Raw genomic sequence first — 16,412 nt, 5'->3', positions numbered from 1 at the left:
TCCCTCCGAGGGACTCACACTGAATGCACGCATTACCACGAGTGGGTTTGGGGCTCAGCGTTGCTCTGCCCCTGCCCCGGCACAGCTCACCCCTAGCCCCCTCCTCGCTCATCTCCTGTCACCACATTAAAAATGACCACTAATTAAAAATGACCACCAAAACGCCCCTCATCATCCCCCCAGTGCCTGGCCTCGGCAACCTCTTGGGTAAGAATGACTCCCCAGAATCACAGGTCACGAGAGCTCCTCTTGTTTTCATAGTGCATCTCGCCAGCAATCAACTCTCGGCCAATCCATCTCCACGTCCATTCCCTCATCCATTGGCAGGGACGGGTCCCACTTCTGTGCAGCTCGAATCTGATCTTACTTCTAGTTTTGCTCCAGGGAAATGCAACATGGTCATAGTGGGGGATGCTCTATGACTTCCACCATGCACAGCCCAGGGCACAGGTGGTTGGGTTGCTGAGAGCAGGAGAGAAATGCACACCTTCATGCAAATACTCTTATGTTTCTTACAAGAGAAACAATCAAGGATGTCAAAAAGGGACCTAAATTCCCTCTCAGGTTCAGGCTGAGCTGCATTAGGGATCAGGAGGTTGTTCCTAAGATGGTAGTGCAGAATAACGCCACTCGCCACGTCCCCAAATTCGGTGCTGGAGCTTGGTGACCAGCCCCAGAGTGCCCCACAGAGCTGCCAGCAGGACCCAATGTCACCTGCCACATCCCCAGGCGCCGGGCTGGCATCCCTCCACCGAGGTGGGGGGGAAGCACCCATGCAAGAAGCAAACCTGCTCAGCTTTTCCCTATAGCAGCACGGCGCTTCCGACCGGCAGAAAAGGCGCATTCCCTTCTCCAACCCCAGCCTCGACCCCTTGAGCTAATGCAAATCTGAATGTCATTTTATGGGACATTTATAATTATGAAAATGGGACGGTGCTGCCGGATGCACAGGGAGAGCCTGCGAGTATGAATATTACATTAATGTGCCCAACGCCAGCTCGCCGATCCCGCTGGCAGGAGCATAAAAAATGCTTGAGTGAAACTTTTATTTAGACGTTAAGATTCCAGGCCCCAGCGGGGTGACAGAGGCAGCCCTGGCGAGATCCCATCAGCGCGAGCGCTCGAATTGAATTACCCAGGGGGGAAGGCAGGAGCTGCGAGTGCTGCTTCGCTTATTTAATTTCATTTACTTTCAGTACATTATCAGCATGCGGCTTCCCTCTGCCCCCGCTCCCCAAGACTGAAAGAAATCACTGGCTGCTGTGGCTTGAGCCACACGGGGATGCACGCGGCTGCCCCACTCCAGCCCCACAGCCCGGCCCTGTTTGAGCTCGGATTGGGCTGGTGGGCAGATCCCATGAGCCACGTTTTGGTGCCCCAGGTTTTGGGAGCTGGCAGCCCCCCAGGTGTGGCTTGGCTTTGCCCAGCATCCCAGCAGCATCGCCCCGAAACGCTGCCAGGATCCAGCAAGAGACACACAGCGCCGCGGCTTCCCAACGGGAGAACCAGAGCGAATGGAGGCACTCTCCTTCTTAAATACTCCGTGGCTACTCAGACAAGCAAATACAATTAGGGAGGGCTTGCTGATTAGATTGCACAAAGCTCTGGACATGTGAAGTTGTACAGAACACGACACGAACACCACAGCCTCTCTGATGCAGCCCTGGCACTGCAGAGCCAGGAAGATTAAATCTGGGAGGTGGGAGCCGTGGGGGTGTCCCCTTCCCTCCCCACACCCCCAGCCTGCCCATAACAGCAATCCAGATGGCTTTTGCTAGCAACAAATGGCTGAATTAACCTGCAAAGACCGTCCCTGGGGTTTTATTTCTTTAAACTGGCCTAATGGACTCCTGGAAAACCAGAGGGGCCAGGTGGGACCGCAGCCCCAGGGAGCCCAGGGAGATCTGTGGCAGTGGGTTCATTTGCTTGGGTGGCCTCGTTAGAGGCAGGCAGCCTCCATCAGATCCTCTGCCCCAGGGCACACAGCTCGCAGGTAAAGCCGAGCTCACTGCCCCGTCGCCTGGTCATCTCTTCCAACCACTAACAGCCATCCACCGCTTATAAAAACAGAGAGAAAAGAAAAGAAAAGAAAAGAAAAGAAAAGAAAAGAAAAGAAAAGAAAAGAAAAGAAAAGAAAAGAAAAGAAAAGAAAAGAAAAGAAAANGAAAAGAAAAGAAAAGAAAAGAAAAGAAAAGAAAAGAAAAGAAAAGAAAAGAAAAGAAAAGAAAAGAAAAGAAAAGAAAAGAAAAGAAAGAAAAGAAAAGAAAAGAAAAGAAAAGAAAAGAAAAGAAAAGAAAAGAAAAGAAAAGAAAGAAAAGAAAAGAAAAGACCTGAAATCCATTGCAGAGGGCCACCTGTGCCCTCCCAGACACACGGTCCCTCTCGGTGGCTCTGTCTTCACGTGGCCCTGAAGGTCCCTTCCACCCCTACACCAGCCCCAGCCCACCCAGCCCAGCAAAAGGAGCCGGGGGGGGGGGGGACACTGGGCTGCCCGCAGTCCGACTACTGAGCCCCATGGATGTTCCAACCCATCCTCGCCACGTCCTCAAAGACCTCTGTGTTCCAGCGCTCGCCCCTCTGCTCTCTGACTCACGCACACCAGCTGCACGAAATGTCACAGCAGCTGCGGCCGAGCCAGCCCGGGGGGCTGCACTTGTGCCCACGCTGTCACATTAACTGAGCGTTCGAAGGGATGGGGCACGGAGGCACGTCGGTTACAGCTCATTCCCGATCCTCCGGCTCGTCCGCCGACTTCAGATGTGCCAAGAGCAGATTCTCCTCCCGGGGATTTCGCTGGGAACACCCGAATACATTTCAAACCCGGAGTGCGACCGGCTGCGATTTCCCAAAGCTCTCGGTGGTGGCTGCGCTCTTTTTTTTCCATCGAAGCGAATGAGGAAAAAAATAGGAAAAGGCAATCAGAAACAGACAGACAACCCCTCCCGTCGCCTTCGAAGCGAGCTGAAGGGTTTTGCAAGTCCTGATGGCGACCAAGGCCGTGGCCAATGGGCCCACGATGTGGCTGCTACCGGCCAGGGCTGAGCAATGTGCATGGGTTCGGCCCGATGGCAGTTTCACCCCTCCAGAAGCGAGGAGCATTTTGTAAGGACGGGGATGAAACGAGTGACTAGGTCAAAGAAAATGGGGGACTAAACGATGGCCAGCGTGGACGGCACGATGTAGATCCGGCGCCAGACTGATGTTAGGGCAACCGAAATATCCCCGTGTTCGCTGTCAGGATGGGTTCCCGGGGTTGGGAGCCTGGAGGTGCCCCAAGGAATCCCAGGATTACCCATAGAGCCCCTTGGAAAGCTGCAGCTAAAAGCCCAGTGCTTCCTTGGGACAGACCCCCGCGGGGCACTGCTCAATGTCCTCCTGTCGCAGCCAGCACAGAGCAGTATTGAAGGCAAGAACCAAGATTAACCGGTCCCCAGCAGCCGTGGGGGCTTTGACAAGGGCTGACAGCCAGGAGTGAACACCAAATCCGTGGAAGTCGCTCAAGAAAACAGCACTTCTCACCTGAGGTGGAACGCTGCCTCATTAACGACGCTGTCCCCGAAGCTCTTGTTGGACCACGTCTAACGACCAAAGAGAAATAAATAGAGGCGGACAGATGGAGCTTTGTGAGGTGCCAAGGGAACGTCGGGTTACGCTGCTGTTTTTCCAGGGGAGCCCACGAATGCGGTTTGTATGATTGATAAGCAAAGAAGAGAAGAGACAGGCGATGGCAAAGAGCTGCCCGCAGATTGGGCCGGGATTCAGCCCGGGAGGGTGGAAAAAAAAAACCCCTCCAACTTCACTGGTGTTTTTCTTATTCGGTCTGGAAAATTCAGCGTCGAGTTGGAAACCGAACCAACTTTGCCAAGGGAACAGGAAAAAAAATAGAATAAAATAAAAAAAAGGGAATTCAAAGAGGAGGAGGAGGCAGAGCCTTCGGCCCAAAAGTTTCCTTCCAAATCACCGAGTCTATAATTGCGAAATAAAAAACGCTAAATCTCAATATCTATTTGCACAGCTCATTAGCTAAGGGCTCGCACTCAGCAAAGAGGGAGGGAGGGAAAAAAAAAGAAAAAAGAAAAAAGAAAAAAGAAAAAAACCCTTCAGCGCCGAGCGCATTTGGGGAGTTGCCATGGAAACCAGCCCTTCGCAGGGCTCTGCCAGCAGCAACTTGCAGGTTTGCTCCCAGTTGGGCCCGTCCATCCACGGGCTTCACCAGGATGCAATTTTTTAATTAAAAAAAAAAAAATAATAAATTAATTAGCCCCCCCGCCCCCCCCCCTAAAACCACCCAAAAAAAAGCAGCGTATTAAATATATAAATACATAACCTACGTAACTCATTCCCCTGTTATTTCTCTCCCCCAAACATAACATTATGTCAGACATTCGACCTGCTGTGCTACCGGGACGACATGATTTACAACGTGAAAAGGGAAAACCTAAATCATCACGTAATGAAAACATTAAAGTTAATGCATCACAAGTGAGGAATTTATTACCATTAACTCCAATAAACAGTTATAAACCACCCGTCCTTTCCTGTCCACGCACAGGGACACGGACGCGGGGACTTCATTAAGCTCAACTTTCTTTTCTTCCTCACTACGCCGCTCATGTGTGCCCTATCTGGCCACCATTTATTGTTAACTGGACTGCCTCATTTTCCGGGCGCTGGAGAAGGTTTGAAGGCCTCATCCATTTCGTTCCACGGGTGGCTCGGCGCAGACGGATGGAATAGGAAAGTTCACGAGATGTGCAGCTCGATGAGTTTATTTAAACGCCGCTGAAATATATGCTCGACAAAAGCCAACTCTCGCCCCGGCCCTGTACGTCGTTACTCAAAGAGGCTGATGGATAAGTAATAACATATGGGCACGCTGTGCGGTTACACCGGATACCAGCTTACCTCAGGGTGCATTTGGCCAAATATTTGCTTCTCACTGATGTTACCCCACCGCCTTGGAAACCTAAACCCGTTCTCCGAGGCCGTCCCGGGGCTGCAGGGCTGGCTGAGCTCGGCGTGCGGCCGTCTGTCCCGGTCCCGTGCCCCGCAGCGCCTTTCAAGAGGGGCTCCAGGGCTGCTGGGATGGGAGCAGCGGGGATGCAATAACACGCGCCGCCGTCTGCTCGCTGCATCCCACCTCCACGTCCTGACAGCACGTGGAAATACCGCCGGGTTCGGCTGCGGGGCCGATCCACGGAGAGCGCTCGTGCACGGGACTGCCGAGAGGATCACGGAACGGTTCGGGTTGGAAGGGAACTTAAGGCCCATCCAGTTCCAGCCCCCGCTGTGGGTGCCCCCCACCAGATCAACCTGGCCTTGGGCACCTCCAGGGATGGGACATCCACAGCTTTTCTGCATCATTTATTCCAGTGGCTCGCCACTCTAAGTAGAATAACGATAGGAGAAGAGGAGAATAGTGGTACAAGAAGGGTACTCGAGCCAGGACGTGGTGCTCCTGCAGTGCACAAAAACCTGATCCCATGTGGGACCTTGCTGTGGGATGTGCTGGCCGAGCACAGAGCTGCGCCCTATAGGTGACCACACATGCCTGGGGAGAATTTGGGGTCATTTCTGCTCTCTCTGCCCATGGGGTGAGCTAAAATCAAAGCAGTGGAGCAGCGGGCAGGACTGGGGGAGCTTATGGTGTGGGAGGATGCGACCCCAGTGCTATCAACGTGGGGTGCAGCTGAGCAGCATTTGCTCCTTCTGCCTGGAGGAGCCATTCTCCGGCCTCATTAAACACCCACCTCCGGCGCTAACGAGGCTGAATGCAGACAAGGGATTTTCGGCACATGTGGAGGGGGTTGTTGGGGTTGCTCCTGCTTCCCAACAGAAGCAAATTTCCCATCGAGGAGTTTCCCACTGGAAATATGCCACCCTCCTGAATTTTCTCTGGAGCTTCTGACCCCCGCCCTGTCCTATGAGCACCGGGATGCAGTAGGATGTCAGTGCTCTGTGCCCTGTGGGTTGGGACCAAGCCCAGAAATCCCTCTCAACCGGTGTCCCCAGCCTCCAAGTGCTGCCACGTGGCCCAGCCATGCTGCAGAGGTGGCAGCAGGCGGTGGCACCCCCAGAAGACACCAAGCCCAGCAGCCCTGCGCCCTGCTGGGTCACCTGGGGTCCTCCCATCTCCCATCCCTGAGCTTCCCAGCTGCCAACAGCTCGCCGTGATGGAGAGAACCAGAGAAACACAACCAGAGGTGGCAACGCCAGAAAGAAGGGGCTCAAGCACCAGCACAGGTCCCTGGGGTTCGCTGCAGCACCTCGGGCTCTTGGGGTTTTGCTCTGCAACCACAAACCAGCACGGGGCAGCTCCCTGCAGGCAGAGGGGATTTCAATGCACAGGGCACCAAGAGCTGACACCTGTTGGCTACAGCCCATCTCACGGCTTCGGGCCTTTTCCTCCTATAACAATCCCATCCCGCATCATCGTCAGCCTTGACACAAACGATCCCAATAGATCACAGCGGCAAATCGAGAGGATTTAAGGGGAGAGGAGGGTTAGGGGGAAAAGAAGTAAAACAAACGACACGCCATTTTTCAAGCGGAAACAATGGCAATATGAAGATATATAGGTGTCAGCCGTTCTGTAGGAGGCAGGAGGCTGTGCTCTTTTACCTCTTACCGTGTCACTCTCGTGACCTCTACCATTTGAAATGCTTTGATTCCACCTTGCCCAGGGGATCTCTGAGCGCCGGGGAAGAGATGAGGAATGCCCGTGCCTGACCTCACCTCCACATTGTCTAACGACGGACGGCATAAATCAGTTTTTCCCCTCCGCGGACCCGAGTGTCAAGAACCCATGTGAGAAGGCTGCAAATATTAAATGATTTCCCTGAGGGTTTTTTTCACTGTTACTTGGTTTCTCTCCTGTAACGGCGGGGCTGTGTTTCACATGAAGGACAACTTTCCCCCGGGACCTCGGTGTGTGTGCAGAGCGAGGAGCAGGGTGGGAAGAGGGGGATCTGCTTTGCCCGCTCTAAACACGCAGCCTCCATCTCCCCCTTCCCTTTGCAACCCGGGTCTATTTTTTCCCCTGCTTCCTACTTCTGAGTAATTGTTAGAAAAGTAAAATCAACAGGTCGTAAAATGATAAAAGCGCCTTCCCTGGTAAATCCTCCCCTTGGGTTCACTTCTCCTCTCGTTTTACACTGATAAAATGCCCTTGCCTTCCCCGGAGCCCTGTTGATTTACATCACATACCTTGGATTACGAAAGAAACGTTGATTTTCTGATATCAACACAACATGAATCTAGACACACCCAGCCTAGCTCTGCTAGGAAAATAAATCAGGAGCAGAGCCAGCAACAGCTTATATACGAGTAATAGAGCTTCAACTACACCATACTGATACGGTAAGAGCAATCCAACCTCCTTAATGCAGATAGTTATATCCAAATAAAGGTGCTTTATGTCGGTATAAATTATCCTCTTCCCATTTAGGGATGCCTTTCTACAAAATGAATGTGCTGGAGCAGCTGCCAATCTGGAAGCAGTGGTGGTGTTCAGGAGGAACAAACTCCAGCAAAGCTCACATTGCTGCAGCTCCTCATCCTTGGCCCTGTGCGGCTGTAGGGTCCCATCCTCATCTTCATCCTCCTCTTCCTCCACCTCCTCCTCATCCTCACCCTAATCCTCATCTCCATCCTCCTCCTCCTCATCCTCCTCCTCCTCTTCCTTCTCCACCTCCTCCTTATCCTCACCCTAATCCTCATCTTCATCCTCCTCCTCCTCATCCTCACCCTCCTCCTCACTCTCACCCTCTTCCTCATCCTCCTCATCCTCATCCTCATCCTCCTGCTGGCCACTGTCCCATGGGAACACGGCTGAGGGATGGGACGGGAGCACCGGGAGCAGCCACCAGCGACGGGAGAGACAAACAGCAGAGCTGCCAAATGCATTTCAGATCGTACTTAACCTCAGGATGATTTCTGCACAAAAGTGACTCAGCAAAGGCAATTTATACTGACAGAAGGCTTTGTACCACATGCATTTTGCAGCCCCGAGTGCCTTACGCTGGCTGTTAGTATCTTGTCTATCCGCAGCCACAATTGGCTCCATGTGTGGGTGAGGAACGGGATGGGAACCGGGGCCTGGAGGTGCGAGGCTGAGGTCTATGGGGCCGGGGCAGGGGGTGGTGGCACTGAAGGTCCCCTCCCGGCAGCAGCAGATGCTTCGGGGCTCTTATATAAAAGGCAAACTCTGCAAAAGTGAAAACACTCAAGAAATTCCCGAGTGCCTCCTTGTTGCAGCTGGGACGTGCTCCCAGCATTAGCAGCACAGCGTGGGACAACCCAACAAAGGCAGACAGCGCAGCTCACTGCCCCGGCTCTCCTTGGTCATCGGGGGCAGACACGGGCACCCTAACCCTAACCCTCCTGCCCAGGGCCCCAGGCACAGCTCAGCCCCCTCCTGGGGCATGGGAAGCATCTGGAGCTCGTTAGAGGATCCGCTCTGGGACAAAGATGTTTCCTTTCAAAGCCCGGGGCTCCTGTGGTTGGGAACCCAAGTGATGAAAGCCGTGTTCTGGGTGGCATTGGTCCCAGGATCTGAGCCCTGCGTGGGTTGGTAGAACCCCGAGTGATTTAAATCGCCAATTTTAATGCTGATCTAAATCATCGAGCGAGACATCTTGATTGAAATCATCCATTTTAATGTTGTCTTGCGTTCGTACTTTCCTAAGGAAAGCTGGTAACCATTAAAGCGTGTTGATAAAAGTTGGCTTTTATGGTAAATTTAACATTTCTTTTTAGCTAACCACCAGAACGCGCCATCTCTATGCAGAAATATTTCGGTCATTACGGAGCTTAACAAACATTTATTTGGGTACTTAAATTTTGTATTATGTGACAAAAACGGTGAACGATGGGGTTTTTAAGGAGCGATTTTTAACTTTTACTCACAGCTCACGTCAAACGGCGTCTGCTCGGAGGGCGGAATTGACATAAACAGGCACAAAACCAACGTTTTGAATTTCGTGGGTGAAATACATTTACTTTTACCCTGATGGATACATAAGGACAAAGACCTAAATCCCTGCACATTTTAAACGGATCTACTGAACGAAGGAATCGGTGGCGATGGGATGGAGCTTAAGGTCCCCTGGTCTTATCCCCTCAAAGTTCGTTTCCCTCTTCTAAATTCTGAGCAAAACCAGGGGCTGCCTCCTGCAGCTTCTCAGTTTCTGGCTCTGCATGAGAACGGGAACGAAACTGTTGGAATTTATCACCAACCAAAATGTTCTCACCGCACCTCGGCGCTCTTAGATCTGATTTTGGAACACTGGGACTCTCCTGGGTCCAGCGCCTTGCTTAAAGCTCTGGCAGGCAACAGCTCTGGGGTTTTTGTTGAGCCTTCACATGTCTTTTAAAGCTTCATTTTTAGAGAAACTGTGTTTTGATTTTAGACACAGCCACTCGAATTCACTCTTTGGCAGCCTTGACACAGCTGCTGTAGTGCTGGCATGGCCCAGCTGGGATGGGACGATGGGTTGATGGGATGATAGGATGATAGGACAGTGGGATGATAAGAGAATGGGATGATGGGATGATGGGACAAGGCTGGGATGGGATTGGGCTCCCAGGGGGATGCAGCTGTGGCAAGGACCCAGCTGCTGGGAGAGTAGGAGACCCCAGAACACCTCGGGGAGCAGTAGCAGAGGCCTTCCTCCATGTTCCCCAAAGAGGGAGAGCACAACCCTATGGGACTCGGCACCGAGAAGGGGCTCATCACCGCGAGTGCAACCCAGGGTTTCACACCTCCTTTTTCTCAGTCCCAGCGACCAGCACTGCTCTTACAGCATCCCACCAGTCTGCCTTCGCCTCCCCTTTGTCCTTCTCCCTCCCCAGCTCCTTCCGGGGCCTGGCACCCCGAGGTGAGGCTGATGCACACAGACCCGGTGTCTGTGAGTCCTCCCTGTGCCCTCGACCCTCGTCCTGCTTGTGTCCGGGCACGGAGCCATGTGGGATTGGGAAACAAGGAAGCATCCCCGTGAACGGGGGCTCGCTGCGGCAGATGAGCGCTCCGCCAGCGATGTGGGAGGAGGCTCCGGTGTTGGGTGATACGGGGCAATTAGATTAAAGTATCTTCCATTAGTGAAGAGTGAGAGTTTGCTAAGCGTGGTATCTGTTAGCCCAGAGTCATAACAAAGCCACAGATAAATGAAGTGCCAGTTACCTCCTTCAGGAAGGAAAAAAAAAAAAAAGGGAAAAAAGAGCAAGCTGCTTCCTCTTGGAAAGGCTCAGGGCTCTCGAGACCTCTGCCTAAAACACAGCTGGGATTCAAGTATCAGTAAACCAGCCCTGTGGACTAAGTTCTAGAAAACTGGAGTATTTCACAGAAAAATTAAGGATGTGCGTTACAGGAAGACATCGGGGAAACAATAAAGTCAGGGCAAGATTTGAGAGAGAATGGAACTGAACTGCAACACAGCACGCGAGGGAGCTGGGCATCCTGCGACAGCTAACGGGAGCTGGACTGGCAGAATTTAGAGAAAACTCTGAAGGACACGAGGGGAATCACTGGAAAAGGGATCGCTGCCCCATGCAAAATTAATTAGACCACGCTGCTTCTCATTTTTCAATTAATTTGACTGAAATTTATGATGCGCCCTCCTTGGCCCAGCTCAGCAGCTCCGCTCCCGCTCACACCCTGCTCCCTCCAGCTGCCCCCAAGTCATGCCCCCCATCATAGAATCACGCAATCATACCATGGCTTGGGTTGGAAAGGACCTTAAAGATCCTCTAGCTCCAACAGCAGCATGTGCCTCCACACGTGGAGAGCAGCAGCAACATCATAGCCTTCCTGCAGGGAAACCATGCCAAGAGCAGGAGCTGTGGCCTTGAGCTTCATTGTCCCACCTGGGCACCTCAAATGGCACAGAATTCCCCCAGGTCACAATCCTGCAGCGGGAACACTGAGCACCCTGCTCGGGTTTGCCATGCTGCTGTGCCGCCGGGCAGCGGGGATGCTGAAGATGTGGGGCAATTCTCTGCAGTGGGGCAAAAGAGGGAGGAAATTCAGTGCTTCCCTCGCACCGCAGAGTTGGGGAACAGGAGGAGGGCTCCGTGCTGAGCTGGTTCTGTGCTCCCTGAAGGCTCCATGGCCCCTGGGCAGAGCTGAGAGCAGCAGCACCAGCTCCGCTCCCCCCGCTGCCCCGAGAACCCGGGCGGGAAGCAGAGACGAAACTTGGCCACTGCTTTCCTTGTCCCAGATAAGAAAATCATTTGTCACCGTGGGGTAGGGTGGGTGTCGGGGGGGTGGGCTTTTTATCGGGAAAGTGTCAGTCTGTCCACACGACCTGGAGAACAAATGTGTGTTTTATCACCCGCCCCACCAAACCCGCCGAACACCTGCAGCAGGCGTGTGCCCCGGCTGCTCTCGCCCCGCCGCCGCGGAGGGAGAAAGTCACAGTGATGGATTTGCCCATCTTAATTAATGTAAACAAACAAAAGAGGAACATCAAATAATGCCCTTGACAGCCTGAAAACGGAGCCGGGAGTGCAGAGCGCGCTTTATAAAAGAAGGCCTTTTGATGTGCGGGGCCGCGGGATCAAGGTTTGTAAATAGCAGCAGCTCCGTATCAGAGCTTATCCAAATATTTTCATTTCCCATCACAAGCTGAGAGCCAGGGGTTGATGTTTTGTACTCTTCAACTTTCAGCTTTCACCCCGCAGCCCCGGAGCGAGCGAGCGGAGGAGGGCGGCGGGGGGTCACCCCCCACGCGCTGCCCAGGGGGGACATGGGGATCCTCGGGGCAATGGCAGCGCCGTGGGGATGCTGAGCTTCCCGCTGGGCCCTTGCTGGCCCTGTCCTCCTGCCAGACACGAGCGGAGGGAGGGAAGGATGGGAGAGTTCAGCAGTGTCGCGCCGTGGGGATGAGGCATCACCCGGCGATGTATAAATAGGATTAGCGTGGCTGTGATGTGTGAAGCACCCCGGGTCCTGGCGGGGCTCCTGCAGCCCCAGACACGTGTCCCCACATCCCCACCGGGCCAAGCATGGGGCAGCCCCAGCGTGGGGGCCCGGCTGTGGGGGGCAGAGAGGGGCATCCCCGTGGGGTGTGTGTGTGTTGGGGAGGGCGGCAGGAAGAAGCCCTTCTTTAATCCTAAAGCAGCAAAATTAGGGAGAAAAGGAAGAGGAAAGAACGCTTCGTGCCATAAATATGCCGCGGATTCCCGTCTTGACATCCAGGGTTACAATTTGGGTCTTTAAAAACACATAGGATGAAAATCATGTGCTTCCATCACCTTCTCTGGCATATTTACGGTCTCCGGGCAGGGCTCCCAGACGGAAACCCGACTTTGACTTATACAGGCCCCGGCAAAGGTCAGCGTGGGGACGGGCAGAGGAGAAGAACCACGCTGCTGCAAGGCAGAGGGGCACACAGCGGACCCCGGCCCCAAAGCGCTGCCCGGGGCACGGCCTGGTGCTCGGCAGGCCCGGGACGGCGGGCAGGGCCGGGCTGGGCCGAGCAGAACCGGGCAGGGCCGAGCGGGGCCGGGCAGGGCCGTGTCGCGGCGGGGCTCCGCCACAAGGCGGCAGCAGAGGCCCAGGATTGGGGCGCAGCGGTTCAGGCCCTGCGCGGTGCGCGGCCGGGAGATGAGATGGGCCCGGGGACGGGGCGCGGCTGCGGCCCTCGGGGTTAAGCATCGCCGGAGGGGCCTCGTGGCAGCCCCGCAGCGCCGTGGCATAAAAAGCCCAGAGGGGAGGGGGCAAAGCGGCATGCAGATGGGCAGCCGCCCCAGTACTGTGCCCTCCTGTGCAGCCTGGTCCAGTGTGCAGCAGTGTGCCCCGCATGCAGCAGTGCCAGCGTGCAGCGATGCAGCCAGCATGCAGCAGTGCCCAGCATGCAGCAATGCCCAGCATGCAGCAATGTCCAGCAGGCAGCTTAGTGCCCAGCAGGCAGCAGTGCCAGGATGCAGCAATGCCCAGCATGCAGCAGTGCCCAGCATAGAATCATAGAATCATAGAATCATAGAATTAGCTAGGTTGGAAAAGACCTACAAGATCATCCAGTCCAACCATCCACCTACCACCAATAACCCCACTAAACCATGTCTCTCAACGCTGTATCTAAATGTTTCTTGGGCAGTGCCCAGCAAGCAGCAGTGCCCAGCATGCAGCAGTGGCCAGCATGCAACCATGCACCCAGCATGCAGCAGTGCCAGCATGCAGCAATGCCCAGCATGCAGCAGTGCCAGCATGCAGCAATGCACCCAGCATGTAGCAGTGCCTAGCATGCAGCAGTGCCCAGCATGCAGCAATGCACCCAGCATGCAGCAGTGCCAGCATGCAGCAATGCACCCAGCATGCAGCAATGCACCCAGCATGCAGCAGTGCCCAGCATGCAGCAATGCACCCAGCAGGCCGCAGTGGGCCCAGGCTCTGCCACAGCGTTGCTACCAGAGCCACCCTCACACCCTGCAGTGCCCGGGCAGTGCCCAGCAGCTTTGGCCCTTCCTCTCCTCCATTGCTCCCTCTGCACTTTTCTTCTAAAAAGTGCTGAGCGCGGCACGGCCTCGCTGTAATTATTTATCCAAAGGTGGGAGATGAGAGAAAGACGCTATGATTAAAAAAATTATTGGTAAAAGGAGATAAAATAAAATATTGATCGCGTTGGCTGTATCCCACCACTGGAAATGTAGGAAAGTGACAGGGCTGCATAAAGAATGCCAGCTCCAAAACAGAAGCTGCTTCTTATTACATCTCGGATACCCACCAAGTGATAAATCCAGGACGCTATAGATCAGGAGTTTATTATAAAAAGCACCAAATGTGGTTAATCAGATGTGTCCTGGCTACAAATCCAGGCTGGCTCGGGGGCTCAGGGCCCATGGGTGACATTCAGAGCTCCAGCACCCCTCTGGGTAAAGGGCCTTGATTAGGGACGTGGCATTAAGCAGATGAAACCCGCACTGTGAAAACGGGGAGGAAAAGGCAAATTCAGAGCAGGTTCTGATCTCCTTTAATACTAGAGAGCTCGGAAATATCAGGGCTGGGCTCTGCAATCACAATTCCCAGCATAGAGACAAGGCTGAAATGTTTAGGCAAAGGTGAGAGAGACGCTGAGACCCTGGAAACGTCTCTCATCAAATCAAAACACTGAGCTTAATGGCTCTAGCTACCTCAGAGACCAATAAAAGCCCCAAAACCGGTTATGAGACTGTGATCTGAGGTTAGAGGAAACCTGGCAGAGCGCTGACTGATTGGAGAGTTATTGGAAATAAATAAAAAGGTTGCATTAAACCTAACGGAAGGTCACCGCGCCAGTGTATCTCATGCAAGGTGACTGCCCTCATTACCCGTACCGGGGTACCCCCCCTGCACCTTGGGGATGGTGCTGGTGCTTTCAAGTCTCTTTGTGGAAGGGAGATTTATATAAAAGTGGTTATTGTTATTTTTGCAGCGGAGGAACGGCGCATTCATCAGGCCGCTCCGCCTCCCCCCCCCCCTCCCCGTTCCAGCCCTGGATGTGCTCAGGGATTAAATCCCAAATACAAGCAGCAATCAGCTGCTGGGGCTGATACTGCTCAGCAGCCCCCTGGGCCTGGCTGTGCTGCGCAGCATCACCCCCCTCTCACCGCTTGCAGGCTTTCAGCACCGGCGCTGCAGCTGACCCCAAAAGCACCAGGACTTGGGCTGCGTCCTCCCTGAACATCCCTGAGTTAAGATGCAAAGGGCTTATCTCCACAGGAGGAACCTTATCTCTTACGACGAGGGCGCTCACTTTTTAGCCTCCTTTGAAAATCTTGGCCTTCGAAACCAAGGAGGAAACCCTAGGGCCCTAAAACAAACTGAACCTCAAAAAATAGCAGCACTGAGCAAAAAGGGCTCGCGTAACCTCGCGTGTCACCACCCTGCGCTTCTCCCTTGACATCCCTGTATGTTTTCAGCTTTTCTTTGCCCCTTTGCACCAAATGAAGCCAGGTCTCTTAGCAAAACCACTCAAAGCGGCATTCCAGCCAACCGAGTTGAACTGGAAGCTCCTGACAGCACGGCTCCGAACGAGGAGGGTCGCAGTAAGCTTCATCATGGGCCCCAGCATCTATAAATCTGAACACGACAAGATATATTAACTCCGTAACCTCAGCCCTCCTAACCCCAGGAGAGCTGCCCCATGGGGACGCAGCGTCTTTTTATCTTCCCAGCACAGAACTGGGAAGCACAGAACTGTGCTGGGATGGGTCCGGCGCTGCCACCAACTTTCTCTTCCAGGAAGGGAGGTGCTGCGTGTTCCTCCGTCTCAGAAGACCCTCATGGTATTGAGGGGAAGGAAAGGAACATCATGAAGAATTTGTAACCGCGCATGTAGAGATGACATTTATAGGGCTCTCAAATTGGAAACTGTACATTTTATTGCACTCTCTGTCAAAAAATGCAGTTCCATCAGAGGCTGGAACGACAAGGGAAACAACCAATCAATATCTGGGCCTCTAATATCTGGACTGAAAAAAATCATTATCCTGTTACTTTTATTATGGCGTTATGTTTGAAATATGATAGTTAAAGGTTGTTTCCATTACCTAGCCAATTTTTAAGGGGTGTTTCCCTCCCCCCTGCCTCTGCTTCAGCTCCCTTTGGGCTGAAGATCATAACAAGTCTCTTGAGAGGGGGGATACGTAACCCAGCTGCCCCCAGCCCTGCAATGAGGACTCTGGGAGCCCCACAGCCCACCTGGGACCTCAGCTGCTTCCAGAAACACTGTGAAGGCGGAGGGAACCTGGGGTCAAGTGGGTGCCTCGTGCTGGGTGAGGCCGATCTCCACCAGACCCAAAATGCTGAACCAAATCAGCTGGCTCCCTCGTGCAAGCCCTTAGCTCTCCGAGCTGTCCCAGCTGCAGGAGCAGAGGAAAGACCTTGTCCATCACCCCGTGGTCCTCAGCCCAAAGCGTTAACCTTTCCACGCACAGCAGTGCTCTCTGGGATGCATCTGGGCAAACTCATCCTCCCCAAGTTCAACAGCACACAGGGAGACGGCCTGTCTTAAACTTGCAGTTTTGTGTTCTGTTTTTCTATTTTTTTTCTCTTTAGGGGTAGGTTGGAGAGAGAGAGAGAGGGTTTGTCCTCTATTTGAGTTCTGGGTCGGTGTTTGGAGGATTATTGACGAAGTTTTGTATTACCCAGGCTAAAAGCCCTGTGCTGCTTCTCTCTTCCAGACTGTCTCGCTTCAGTCCCGCAGAGCACTAAGTGGGCCCTTAATGAACAGGAGAAAGGTTATCAGGACCCGCGTGAGGCTCAACCGTCTGCTGCAGTGAAAACCAGGAGACGCCACAGATAAGAGTTCAAAGCGAAGCGGCCGCGGCGCAGAGCAGGACGGCGTTGGCTGCCGCCAGCCCTGGCGTGCCCAGGGAGCTGCTTCCCAGCAGTGGGCAGGAGGAGGAGGTCGGCAGCCTTCTTCCTCCAACCA

At 53.7% G+C, this 16,412-nt stretch overlaps 1 protein-coding gene across 1 annotated transcript in view; it reads right to left on the bottom strand.

The window, feature by feature from the left end:
* Positions 1–16,412, bottom strand: part of SKAP1 (src kinase associated phosphoprotein 1) — a 117,004-nt gene that overhangs the window by 11,653 nt on the left and 88,939 nt on the right. The gene's annotated exons all lie outside the window — the stretch shown is intronic.

This window comes from Numida meleagris, chromosome 26 (assembly GCF_002078875.1).
Source record: "Numida meleagris isolate 19003 breed g44 Domestic line chromosome 26, NumMel1.0, whole genome shotgun sequence".
NCBI classification, from domain to species: Eukaryota; Metazoa; Chordata; class Aves; order Galliformes; family Numididae; genus Numida; species Numida meleagris.
The sequence above is the reverse complement of the archived record's forward strand: the minus strand, read 5'-3'. Positions and strand labels throughout refer to the sequence as shown.